Consider the following 11,605-nt stretch of genomic DNA (forward strand, 5'->3'; position numbering starts at 1 on the left):
GTGACAGAGAGGACAGGAGAGACAGGGGAGAAGTGACAGAGAGGAGAGGAGTGACAGAGAGGACAGGAGAGACAGGGGGAGGAGTGACAGAGAGGACAGGAGAGACAGGGGGGAGTAGTGACAGTGAGGACAGGACAGACAGGGGAGAGGAGTGACAGAGAGGACAGGACAGACAGGGGAGAGGAGTGATGGGGAGAAGTGACAGAGAGGAGAGGAGTGACAGAGAGGACAGGAGAGACAGGGGAGAGGAGTGACAGAGAGGACAGGAGAGACAGGGGAGAGGAGTGACAGAGGGCAGGAGAGACAGGGGAGAGGAGTGATAGGGGAGAAGCGATAGAGAGGAGAGGAGTGACAGAGAGGACAGGAGAGACAGGGGAGAGGAGTGACAGAGAGGACAGGAGAGACAAGGGAGAGGAGTGACAGAGAGGACAGGAGAGACAGGGGAGAGGAGTGATAGGGGAGAAGTGACAGAGAGGAGAGGAGTGACAGAGAGGACAGGAGAGACAGGGGAGAGGAGTGACAGAGAGGACAGGAGAGACAGGGGAGAAGTGACAGAGAGGAGAGGAGAGACAGGGGAGAGGAGTGATAGGGGAGAAGTGATAGAGAGGACAGGAGAGAGGAGTGACAGAGAGGACAGGAGAGAGGAGTGACAGAGAGGACAGGAGAGACAGGGGAAAGGAGTTGTTGGGTGGTCCTTTGCATGGGGGGATGTACGTTTCCTTTAACAATCAGTCTTCCAGATAGATGACACAGACACAGGAACCTTGGTATAAAACTCTTTAGTAATAAAATGCAATTGCAGACAGAGATTCACATACAGAATACCTCAGTAGTCAAAGTAAAGATCTGTGTGGCGAAACAGGAGACAACACTCTTTATATAACCTACCGTCAATCATATCTTAACATTGTTGCATTGGATTAGATACAAAGTATCTAAGATGAGAAAACATGTCTAGACTGTGGTTTCTCACTCTACTATCTCGGCCTTGAGGCTGTGTGACTATCAGCAGGTGCAGACAATTCTCATCCTGAGAACTAAAGCAGTACATCTCCATTTACCCAGCACTTTTCCATCATTGCGCATTGCAAGCATACAAAGGTTATCACATACAGTTGATGTCATAAGTTTACATACACCTTAGCCAAATACATTTAAACTCAGTTTTTCACAATTCCTGACATTTAATCCAAGTAAAAATTCCATGTCTTAGGTCAGTTAGGATCACCACTTTATTTTAAGAATGTGAAATGTCAGAATAGTAGAGATAATGATTTATTTCAGCTTTTATTTCTTTAATCTCATTCCCAGTGGGTCAGAAGTGTACATACACGCAATTAGTATTTGGTTGCATTGCCTTTAAATTGTTTAATTTGGGTCAAACGTTTTGGGCAGCCTTCCACATGCTTCCCACAATAAATTGGGTGAATTTTGGCCCATTCCTCCTGACGGAGCTGGTGTAACTGAGTCAGGTTTGTAGGCCTCTTTGCCACTCCAATACCTTGACTTTGTTGTCCTTAAGCCATTTTGCCTCAACTTTGGAGGTTTGCTTGGGGTCATTGTCCATTTGGATGACCCATTTGCAACCAAGCTTTAACTTCCTGACTGATGTCTTGAGATGTTGCATCAATATAGCCACCTAATTATCCTCCCTCGTGATGTCATCTATTTTGTGAAGTGCACCAGTCCCTCCTGCAGCAAAGCAACCCCATAACATGATGCTGCCACCCCCGTGCTTTACGGTTAGGATGGTGTTCTTCGGCAAGCCTCCGCTTTTTTCCTCTAAACATAACGATGGTCATTATGGCCAAACAGTTCGATTGTCATTTCATCAGACCAGAGGACATTTCTCCAAAAAGTACAATCTTTGTCCCCATGTGCAGTTGCAAACCGTAGTCTGTCTTTTTTCTGGCGGTTTTGGAGCAGTGGCTTCTTCCTTGCTGAGCGGCCTTTCAGGTTATGTCGATATAGGACTTGTTTTACTGTGGATATAGATACTTTGTACCTGTTTCCTCCAGCATCTTCACAAGGTACTTTGCTGTTGTTCTGGGATTGATTTGCACTTTTTGCACCAAAGACCGTTCATCTCTAGGAGACAGAACGCGTCTCCTTTCTGAGCGGTATGACGGCTGCATAGACCCATGGTGTTTATACTTACTATACTATTGTTTGTACAGATGAACGTGGTACCTTCAGGCGTTTATAAATTGCTCCCAATGATGAACCAGGTCTACAATTTTTTTCTGAGGTCTTGGCTGATTTCTTTTGATTTACCCATGATGTCAAGAGGGGCCTTGAGGCCCTGAGTTGGAAGATAGGCTTTAAAATACATCCACAGGTACACCTCCAGTTGACTCAAATTATGTCAATTAGCAATTGTTAGAAAAATGACTTGACTCATGCACAAAGTAGATGTCCTAACCGACTTGCCACAACTATAGTTTGTTAACAAGGAATTCCATATTGTATATAGACTACATTATATATATTGTATATACAGTATGTATACATTGTATATAGACTTGTTTTTTCTACTGTATTATTGACTGTATGTTTGTTTTACTCCATGTGTAACTCTGTGTCGTTGTACCTGTCGAACTGCTTTGCTTTATCTTGGCCAGGTCGCAGTTGTAAATGAGAACTTGTTCTCAACTTGCCTACCTGGTTAAATAAAGGTGTTCTCAACTAGCCTACCTGGTTAAATAAAGGTGTTCTCAACTAGCCTACCTGGTTAAATAAAGGTGTTCTCAACTAGCCCACCTGGTTAAATAAAGGTGTTCTCAACCAGCCTACCTGGTTAAATAAAGGTGTTCTCAACTAGCCTACCTGGTTAAATAAAGGTGTTCTCAACCAGCCTACCTGGTTAAATAAAGGTGTTCTCAACCAGCCTACCTGGTTAAATAAAGGTGTTCTCAACCAGCCTACCTGGTTAAATAAAGGTGTTCTCAACCAGCCTACCTGGTTAAATAAAGGTGTTCTCAACCAGCCTACCTGGTTAAATAAAGGTGTTCTCAACCAGCCTACCTGGTTAAATAAAGGTGTTCTCAACTAGCATACCTGGTTAAATAAAGGTGTTCTCAACTAGCCCACCTGGTTAAATAAAGGTGTTCTCAAATAGCCTACCTGGTTAAATAAAGGTGTTCTCAACTAGCCTACCTGGTTAAATAAAGGTGTTCTCAACTAGCCTACCTGGTTAAATAAAGGTGTTCTCAACCAGCCTACCTGGTTAAATAAAGGTGTTCTCAACTAGCCTACCTGGTTAAATAAAGGTGTTCTCAACTAGCCCACCTGGTTAAATAAAGGTGTTCTCAACCAGCCTACCTGGTTAAATAAAGGTGTTCTCAACTAGCATACCTGGTTAAATAAAGGTGTTCTCAACTAGCCTACCTGGTTAAATAAAGATGTTCTCAACTAGCCTACCTGGTTAAATAAAGGTGTTCTCAACTAGCCTACCTGGTTAAATAAAGGTGTTCTCAACTAGCCTACCTGGTTAAATAAAGGTGTTCTCAACTAGCCCACCTGGTTAAATAAAGGTGTTCTCAACTAGCCCACCTGGTTAAATAAAGGTGAGATAAATCAATACAAAATACAAATATCTAGGAACTTTCATCACAGTGTGGGTGTTATGACAGAACCCAGTAGTCCAAATCAGAGTTACCAGTTGGATTGTTTTCTGTGGGAAAGGGACCATCAACAGCTTTAATAATAACTTTTAGAAAACAGTACTGTATGTAAGATTTATGGATAGCATTATCAAAGGTTTGTGTGTTATACTTCTAAAGCCACACGGTTATGCCACTCATCAAAGCTCATAAAACATCTTAGATGCACACAAGCACCAGTGTCAATCCAAATGTAGAGGAGAATATAAAAGAGAAACGCTATACCGTTGAGGATATACTGCATGGTTTGTTGTATTGGATCCTCTGCTCAGCTGAGGTGTGGGAACATTGCCTGGTGACGTCAGTGGCCTGCAGCTCCACTGTCGTCAGCCAGGTAGCTCTCTGGTAGCGAGACCTGGAATCAGCAGCGGTGGCAGCGTTGCTTCAAGACTGAAACACACAAGAGGACCTCAGGTAGGTGTCATGTGAACACAAATTAATCTTCCCTCTTTGCAGGGCTTCCTCATCTGCAGATACCAGCCAATTCCAGGCCTCCAGGTGGGTAGAGCTGCCACACTGTTTCCGAGTCAGGGTACCTGAATATAACAAAGCTGCCATAAAAGCAGATCTAGTGGCACACAATAACAGGAAGACTGGAGTAGTATTCATAGTTCAATTCACAGTGAATATCCAATAATTACTCACTCAGTCATGTTAAATAGTTAGGTTGCAGCTGTGACAGTCACGACAATCACACCTGGATCCATAAAAGTCCTGCAGAAGCAGGAGAGAAAAGGCGCATACACACAGATGGTTATCTGAGCCTTATAAAGTAATGATAAATGAATGGCTTGTCTTGGTTTAAAATATCTTAAATGTAACTAAATTAAATCTACGAACCCCCAAAAGTAATTATTTATCATGAGACGGCCATAAACAATAACTAGTAAAGCTGCATACTCCAAGAAAGGTTCAAATCTCACCTTTCTGGTAAAAATAGTTATAAATTGCTGAGGTGTAGTCACTTTTGAGGACACAAGCTCAAGTACACACTATAAAAATGGCAAATAAACTATGTAAACATGAAATAAAACTATGAATAAGGCTTGAAATGACTTGTATTTTTATAACTGTAAAATACATATTTGTATATTTAGTGTTAGAGAAAATGTGCATATTTTCTAAAGTTCTCTCTTGATCAAAACGTCTGCCCTCGTTGCTGTAAATGTCTCACAAAGCTCTAGCTTGTCTTCCTGAACTCTTTAGGAACTCACCTTTCATATTTATATTGTCCCTCTAAGACAAAAATGACGTGTTCTTTGGGGGGGACGAGACCCGTAATCATCTGTGCAATCCACAATGGCACGAAAGCCAAAACACACAGCACGGGTACTCACACGCACCAACGGACATAGTAACAATAATTGACCCCCAATGGAAACCAAAATCACATATATACAAATACTAATCAGTGGGAATAGGGGACAGGTGTGCGTGATGAAAGTTCCCGTGGGATCCGTTATGATGTAAGGATTCCAGGCAAATTAGTTGTTAGTGGGGCCTCCCGGGTGGCGCAGTGGCATAAGGCACTCTGTGCCAACAGAGACTCTGTGTTCGAGCCCAGGCACTGTCGCAGCCAGCCGCGACCGGGAGGCCCATGGGGCGGCGCACAATTGGCCTAGCGTTGTCCGGGTTAGGGAGGGTTTAGACGGCAGGGATGTCCTTGCCTCATCGTGCACTAGCAACTCCTGTGGCGGGCCTGACACAGTGCACGCTGACCAGGTCGCTAGGTGTACTGTGTTTCCTCCGACACATTGGTGCAGCTGGCTTCCAGGTTGGATGTGCGCTATGTTAAGAAGCAGTGCGGCTTGGTTGGGTTGTTTCGGAGAACGCATGGCTCTTGACCTTTGCCCCTCCCGAGTCCGTGCGGGAGTTGTAGTAATGAGACAAGACAGTAACTACTAACAATTGGATACCACGAAAAAGGGGGTAAACATTTTTTTTTTTATTAGTTGTTTGTGGCTGTGACTTACATAGGGTTCAGCCAGGACTTGATGAACAGTCAGAAGATAAGATCTTCTGGACATCAGAACTGGGATTACTCACAACGGACTGGAAGAAGCTTTTTACTCACAACGGACTGGAAGAAGCTTTTTACTCACAACGGACTGGAAGAAGCTTTTTACTCACAACGGACTGGAAGAAGCTTTTTACTCACGATGGACTGGAAGAAGCTTTTTACTCACGATGGACTGGAAGAAGCTTTTTACTCACGACGGACTGGAAGAAGCTTTTTCCAAAAGTTCAACGAGAAAGATATACTGCTCTCCCGGGAACAGACCCAGACCCAGCCTTTTGTGAAGAAAAGACGGAGGAAAAGAGGATGAGGCTCAGGCTGTCTTTTGAGAATCCGTAGGCAAATGAGTAAACTCCCATTGCCATCAAATCTACTTGCTAACATGCAATCATTGGAAAATAAAATGGATGACCTACGATTACGATTATCCTACTAACGGGACATTAAGAACTGTAAAATCTTATGTTTCACCGAGTCATGGCTGAACAACGACACGGACGATATAGAGCTGGAGGAACTTTCAATACACAGGCAGAACAGAGAAGCTACCTCTGGTAAGACGCGGGGTGGGGTTGTGTGTCTTTTCGCCAGTAGCAGCTGATGTGCGATGCCTAATATTAAAAGAAGTCTTGAGGTGTTGCTTGCCTCGAGTACCTTACGATAAACTGTAGACCACACTATCTACCAAGAGAGTTCTCATCTATATTATTCGTATTCATCTATTTACCACCACAGACAGATGCTGGAACTAAGACCGCACTCAACCAGCTCTATAAGGCCATAAGCAAACAAGAAAATGCTCACGCAGAAGCGGCGCTCCTAGTAGCCGGGCACTTTAATGCAGGCAAACTTAAATCAGTTTTACCAGCATGTCACATGTGCAACCAGAGGGAAAAAAATTCTAGGTCACCTTTACTCCACACAAAGAGATGCATACAAAGCTCTCCCCCGCCCTCCATTTGGCAAATCTGACCATAATTCTATCCTCCTTATTCTTGCTTACAAGCAAAAACTAAAGCAGGAAGTACCAGTGACTCGCTCAATACAGAAGTGGTCAGATGACGCGGATGCTATGCCACAGGACTGTTTTTCTAGCACAGACTGGAATATGTTCCAGGATTCATCCAATGGCATTGAAGAGTATAGCACCTCAGTCATCGGCTTCATCAATAAGTGCATCAACGACGTCATCCCCACAGTGACCGTACATACATATCCCAACCAGAAGCCATGGATTACAGGCAACATCCGCATTGAGCTAAAGGCTAGAGCTGCCGCTTCAAGGAGCGGGACAATAATCCAGACGCCTATAACAAATCCTGCTATGCCCTCAGACGAACCATTAAACAAGCAAAGCGTCAATACAGGACTAAGATTGAATCCTACTACACCAGCTCTGGCGCTCGTCAGATGTGGCAGGGCTTGGAAACAATTACAGACTACAAAGGGAAACCCATCACCATCCTTCTTGGTCAAAGAGCCCTTATACAGCCTGGAGGTGTGTGGGGTCATTGTCCTGTTGAAAAACAATGGTGTATCGCTGCAGAATGCTGTGGTATCCATGCTGGTTAAGTGCACCTTGAATTCTAAATAAATCACAGACAGTGTCACCAGCAAAGCAGCCCCACACCATCACACCTCCTCCTCCGTGCTTCATGGTGGGAAGCACACGTGGAGATAATCCGTTCACCTACTCTGCGTCTCACAACGACACAGCGGTTGGAACCAAAAATAAAAAATTTGGACTCATCAGACCAGAGGACAGATTTGTACCTGTCTAATGTCCATTGCTCGTGTTTCTTGGCCCAAGCAAGTGTCTTCTTCTTATTGGTGTCCTTTAGTAGTAGTTTATTTGCAGCAATTTGACCATGAAGGTCTGATTCACACAGTCTCCTCTGAACAGTTGATGTTGAGATATGTCTGTTACTTGAACTCTGTGAAGCATTTATTTGGCCTGCAATCTGAGATGCAGTTAACTCTAATGAAATTATCCTCTGCAGCAGAGGTAAATCTAGGTTTTCTTTTCCTGTGGCGGTCCTCGCCAATTTCATCATAGCGTTTGATGGTTTTTGCGACTGTACTTGAAGAAACTTTCAAAGTTCTCAAAATTTTACGGATTGACTGTCTTAACTAAAGTAATGATGCACTGTCATTTCTCTTTGCTTATTTGAGCTATTTTTGCCATAATATGGACAATTTTGCCAAATAGGGCTATCTTCTGTATACCACCCCTACCTCGGCACAACACAACTTATTGGCTCAAATGCATTAAAGAAGGAAATAAATTCCACAAATTAACTTTTAACAAGGCACACCTGTTAATTGAAATACATTCCAGGTGACTACCTCATGAAGCTGGTTGAGAGAATGCCAAGAGTGTGCAAAGCGGTCATCAAGGCAAAGGGTGGCTACTTTGAAGAATCTCAAATATAAAATATATTTTGATTTGTTTAACACTTTTTTGGTTACTACATGATTCCATATGTGTTACTATATAGATTGATGTCTTCACTGTTATTCTACAATGTAGAAAATAGTAAAAATAAAGAAAAACCCTGGAATGAGTAGGTGTATCTAAACTTCTGACTGGTACTGCATACTGTACAAAAATATAAAAGCAACATGTGAAGTGTTGGTCCCATGTTTCGTGAGCTGAAATAAAAGATCCCAGACATTTTCCATACACACAAAAAGCTTATTTTCTCACATTTTGTGCACAAATTTGCTTACATCCCTGTTAGTTAACATGTCTCCTTTGCCAAGATAATCCATCCACCTGACATATCAAGAACCTTCTGCAGGGGACAATGAAAGGCCACTCTAAAATGTGCAGTTTTGTCACAGATGTCTCAAGTTTTGAGGGAGTGTGAAATTTGCATACTGACTGCAGGAATGTCCACCAGAGCTGTTGCCAGAAAATGTCATGTTAATTTCTCTACCATAAGCCGCCTCCAACGTCATTTTAGAGAATTATGCAGTATGTCCAACCGGCCTCACAACCGCTGACCACATGTAACCACGCCAGCCCAGGACCTACATGTCTGGCTTCTTAACTTGAGGAATCGTCTGAGACCAGCCACCTGGACAGCTGATGAAATCGAGGAGTATTTATGTCTCTACTAAAGCCCTTTATTGGGGAAAAACTCATTCTGATTGGCTGGGCCTGGCTCCGCAGCAGGTGGGCCATTCTCCCAAGTCGGTAGGCCTATGCCCTCCCAGGCTCACCCATTTCTGCGCCCCTGCCCAGTCATGTCAAATCCATAGATTAGGGCCTAATGAATATATTTCAATTGATTGATTTCCTGATTTGTACTGTAACTCAGTAAAATCGTTGTTTTATATTTGTATTCAATATAGTTACGGCCATGAGTACTATTACAGCTGTTATAATATTACAGTGCCGTTACAGTTATACAATTGCAGTGCTATTATTTTACTACTGCCAAGGTGATTACAGTGCTACACTATATTATTTCTGCCGTGTGTTTATTAGAGAGAGAGAGAGAGAGAGAGCGAGAGCGAGAGAGCGAGAGAGCGAGAGAGAGAAACGACGTTCGTCTGTAGGAGGAGAAGCGGACCAAAAAGCAGCGTGGTGGTTATTCATGTTCTTTAATGGAAAACTGAACGATACATGAAATAACTCAAATCTACAAAACAACAAACGGAACGTGAAAACCTATACAGCCTATCCTGTGACAACAAACACAGTGACAGGAACAATCACCCACAAACACACAGTGAAACCCAGGCTACCTAAGTATGATTCTCAATCAGAGACAACTAATGACACCTGCCTCTGATTGAGAACCATACCAGGCCGAAAACATAGAAATGCCCCAAAACATAGAAAAACAAACATAGACTGCCCACCCAACTCACGCCCTGACCATACTAAATAAATACAAAACAACAGAAATAGAGGTCAGAACGTGACAGTACCCCCCCCCCCAAAGGTGCGGACTCCGGCCGCAAAACCTTGACCTATAGGGGAGGGTCTGGGTGGGCGTCTGTCCGCGGTGGCGGCTCTGGACGAGGACCCCACTTCACCATTGTCTTAGTCCGCCTTATTGTCCGCCTCCCTGGCTTACTCACCATGGCCACCCCTCTCAATGACCCCACTGGACAGAGGGGCTGCTCGGGACAGAGGGGCAGCTCGGGACAGAGGTGAAGCAGCTGCTCGGGACAGAGGGACAACTGCTCGGGACAGAGGGGCAGCTGCTCGGGACAGAGGGGCGATAGCAGCTCGGGACAGAGGGGCGATAGCAGCTCGGGACAGAGGGGCGATAGCAGCTCGGGACAGAGGGGCGATAGCAGCTCGGGACAGAGGGGCGATAGCAGCTCGGGACAGAGGGGCGATAGCAGCTCGGGACAGAGGGGCAATAGCAGCTCGGGACAGAGGGGCGGCAGCTGCTCGGGACAGAGGGGCGGCAGCTGCTCGGGACAGAGGGGCGGCAGCTGCTCGGGACAGAGGGGCGGCAGCTGCTCGGGACAGAGGGACAGCTGCTCGGGACAGAGGGACAGCTGCTCGGGACAGAGGGACAGCTGCTCGGGCGGCCCCTGGCTGACTGACGGCACTGGCGGCCCCTGGCTTACTGGCGGCCCCTGGCTGACTGGCGGCACTGGCGGCCCCTGGCTTACTGGCGGCCCCTGGCGGCCCCTGGCTGACTGGCGGCACTGGCGGCCCCTGGCTGACTGGCGGCACTGGCGGCCCCTGGCTGACTGGCGGCACTGGCGGCCCCTGGCTGACTGGCGGCACTGGCGGCCCCTGGCTGACTGGCGGCACTGGCGGCCCCTGGCTGACGGGCGGCACCTGGCTGACGGGCGGCACTGGCGGCTCCTGGCAGACGGGCGGCACTGGCGGCGCTGGGCAGACGGGCGGCACTGGCGGCGCTGGGCAGACGGGCGGCACTGGCGGCGCTGGCGGCGCTGGGCAGACGGGCGGCACTGGCGCCGCTGGGCAGAGTTGGCGGCGCTGGGCAGACGGGAGGCTCAGCTGGCGCTGGGCAGACGGGAAGCTCCGGCAGCGCTGGACTGAGTAGCTCTCGTAGCGCCGAACAGGCGGGAGACTCCGGCAGCGCCGGAGAAGAGGAAGGCCCTGGTAGCGCCGGAGAGGCCGGAGACTCCGACAGCGCTGGAGAGGAGGAAGGCTCCGGCAGCGCCGGAGAGGCGGGAGACTCCGACAGCGCTGGAGAGGAGGGAGCCCCTGTAAGGATGGGCCGGAGAGACAGCCTGGTACGGGGGGCTGCCACCGGAGGGCTGGTGCGTGGAGGTGGTGACGGATAGACCGGGCCGTGAAGGCGTACTGGAGATCTTGAGAGCAGGGCTGGCACCAACCGCCCTGGCTGGATCTTCACCCTAGCCCAGCAGATGTGGGGAGCTGGGATGTAGCGCACCGGGCTAAGCACGCGTACTGGGGACACCGTGCGCACAACTGCATAACACGGTGCCTGACCAGCACCACGCCCGCCACAGTTAGCACTGCTAGGAGCACTGTAGTGCTGAGATGGCACAGGACGTGCAAGGCTAGGGAGATGCACAGGAGGCCTGGTGCGTGAGGCTGGCACAGTCTTCACCAGACCCCTCGCACGCACCTCAGGATGAGTATGGAGAGCTGACCCCGGTGCCATTAAATCCCTGACACGCTCCGTCGGGCGAATGTCGTGCCTCATGCACCAAACCAGCAATTCCCTCATATCTCTCTCCTCCAATTTCCCCATTAACTCCTTCACAGTCTCTGCTTCGCTCACCTCCAACACCAGCTCTGGATCTGAGCTCCTCCTTGGCTCCTCACGATAAACGGGGGGAGTTGGCTCAGGTCTGACTCCTGACTCTGCCACACTCCCCCTGTGCCCCCCCCCCCCCAAATAAATTTTTGGGGCTGACTCTCGGGCTTCCGTCCGCGCCGCCGTGCTTGCTTCGCCAACCT

At 47.4% G+C, this 11,605-nt stretch overlaps 1 long non-coding RNA gene across 1 annotated transcript; it reads right to left on the reverse strand.

The window, feature by feature from the left end:
* Positions 1-3,689: 3,689 nt before the first annotated feature.
* On the reverse strand, positions 3,690-5,013 carry LOC118945266. The gene is made up of 3 exons (XR_005040343.1): positions 4,877-5,013; positions 4,308-4,376; positions 3,690-4,052 (listed from the first exon to the last, which is right to left on the reverse strand). It is a non-coding gene; the product is annotated as an uncharacterized LOC118945266 (long non-coding RNA).
* Positions 5,014-11,605: the final 6,592 nt, after the last annotated feature.

The sequence above is a fragment of the Oncorhynchus mykiss genome, chromosome Y (assembly GCF_013265735.2).
Source record: "Oncorhynchus mykiss isolate Arlee chromosome Y, USDA_OmykA_1.1, whole genome shotgun sequence".
In the NCBI taxonomy this organism is placed as follows: Eukaryota; Metazoa; Chordata; class Actinopteri; order Salmoniformes; family Salmonidae; genus Oncorhynchus; species Oncorhynchus mykiss.